Source organism: Paramormyrops kingsleyae, chromosome 19, assembly GCF_048594095.1.
Source record: "Paramormyrops kingsleyae isolate MSU_618 chromosome 19, PKINGS_0.4, whole genome shotgun sequence".
NCBI lineage: Eukaryota > Metazoa > Chordata > Actinopteri > Osteoglossiformes > Mormyridae > Paramormyrops > Paramormyrops kingsleyae.
Window position 1 is genome coordinate 28,326,144 of NC_132815.1, and position 2,355 is coordinate 28,328,498.

General features: G+C 38.9%; 1 long non-coding RNA gene across 1 annotated transcript; it reads right to left on the bottom strand.

Annotated features, from left to right (window-relative positions):
* Nucleotides 1-1,357: 1,357 nt before the first annotated feature.
* On the bottom strand, nt 1,358-2,068 carry LOC140580854 (uncharacterized). The gene is made up of 2 exons (XR_011984036.1): nt 1,796-2,068; nt 1,358-1,420 (listed from the first exon to the last, which is right to left on the bottom strand). It is a non-coding gene; the product is annotated as an uncharacterized lncRNA (long non-coding RNA).
* Between the last annotated feature and the right edge of the window lie 287 nt (nt 2,069-2,355).

Consider the following 2,355-nt stretch of genomic DNA (forward strand, 5'->3'; position numbering starts at 1 on the left):
TATGCAAATGAGCCAGTTTCTCAGTAGGCAGGGCAGAGCGAAATGAGCTGCGTGATTGCGGGAGGTTTAGAGGAAGCAGCAATCTCTGCTCGTGAGATCATGGTTCGAATTATTTTTGTCTATTTGGGGGGGTCTTGATCGGGGGGTACTGTGCCCCCCAGTACCCCCCGATCAAGACCCCCCCAAATAGACAAAAATAGCAGTTTGGGGGGGGGGGTCTTAACATTTTTCTTTTTTTCTTTTTTTTTTTTAAAAAGAAAGATAACCTCACCTTGTAGGAAAATTTTATGTAAAACGATTTCAGACACCCCTAGTGTGGACCGTACCATTTTAACCACCTCGGCGCTAGAAGCAGCTTAGCCAGTCGGTTACGTCATTCATTCTCATTGAGCGACTTGTTCGTTGTGATTTCAAGATTCTTTATTCGTCACATACATAGTTATAACAAGTACAACATGTAGTGAAATGAACCCTGACCGATCCTATTTTTCATTTTATATTTCAAGACTTGGTGAATTGATTTTTTCTTTTTCATAACTTAGCCTACCCTTTTTAGTTTTGGTAATATTGGCAATAGTGAAAAGTGTTTTGTTGGGTTCAAATATGTTTGATATAGGCCATCCAATTAAGGTAAATGTCATGTTTTTACTTGTTTTAATCTGATGAGGAATATTTTATTTAATTTTTTGTTGTTTTACTTTTCAGTTTTCCCCCTGAGGGATTGCCACCTTACTGTAGTCAGGGGGTTTGCGTGCCTCAGTGACCCTAAGAGCTACACCAGCAGAAGCTTAGCCTTCAGGTGGGACACCCAAGTTGGACAGGTCTTAGGGTAGAGGCCTGACAAAGTGCAATCCAATTACATGACAAAAACAGTTATCCAGAGCACCACCCCACCCCTTTCCCGCCTTTGTCGCCACCATGTGCCCCCTTCACATTTCTGTCTGCCCCCTCATATATGCATGTCTAGAACCGGCCCCGATGTATGTACATATTTATAGCATGCCGATCGCGTCAAACAAATCGCGGCAATGGCAAAAACACCAAAAACCCGTGCATGTGTAGTGGATCTTCTTGTGCATTGTGTGCGTTGATAATAAAAGAGACTTCACACAAGGATGTAGTTGTCATGTGCTTTAGTTTTTGGTTTCTTCGAGTCTGTATTGAAACATAACAGCCACCATGAGACAGTGAAAGGAGGAATCTCTGCTCTAGTTGTGCCTCCTATCACTATGACATCCCGCGTAAGAGAGCTAACAAGCATTGACAATTCTTTGAACAACAATAATAATGAAAATATAATGGAGAGAAAAGAAAATACAGAAGAATAAAACAATGCTATAATGATCCATTTACATACCTGTATTGAAACATAACAGCCACCATGAGACAGTGAAAGGAGGAATCTCTGCTCTAGTTGTGCCTGTCAATCATTACATACTTTTTCAGTGTATATTCGTTTCACAGGAAATACATTCAAATCTCTCCTGGATCATTAAAAATAAACAGATATAACTTCATAAGTTATAAATGTATAACTTCTATCACAGATGAAACTTTTAAACTGTTTTACCAAAGAATCATGAAATACTGAAAACACAGAAGCGTACCGCACGTGTAATGGCGGCCATTAATCACAATCATACCTGGAATATACGTACTCTTTACAACATTCATAACTTGGATTACTAATCCCCGAATAGAGTTAACAAACAAACACGTTTCACACAGAAACTCTGTAAACAATCAGTAATGAACAATATTTAACCACTTTTTCCGAGGAGCTGATAAAACATACCTCCTATCGCTATGACATCCCGCGTAAGAGAGAGCGCGCCCGGAAATGACATCAGCTCTACCCTCGCGCTTACGCACTACATAGTCTACGTGACAGCGGTTCCTGAACATCTTAGATAAATTAACTAATTCACAAAAAGGGAAAACAAAAAAAAATAATTCAGAAATATAAATTGACTTATATAAAGAAATGAAAATGATGCATAACATATACTCAATCACATGACCTACACTCACGCAGTGTCTCCTAATACAAATTTCAAAATAAAAATTCTGTACATTTAGTGCAATTGGTTAATAGCAATTTCAATAATCTAGTGTAACAACATTACATTTGCCACATCCACCCCCACTGTTTTACACTAGATTATCGGACAGACCAACATCTTGACTCATCAGCGTTGTCATTTCACATAAACCATCCTAGGTTATACAGCTTTAAAGCTATCTTGTTATATATTCAGATAAATCAAGGGCAGCTAATCCCCAACCTACCATTTGAAAAGCCATGCCATATACACAGCCTCAAGTATGACATACACTAACAGCCACTAAGTGAGC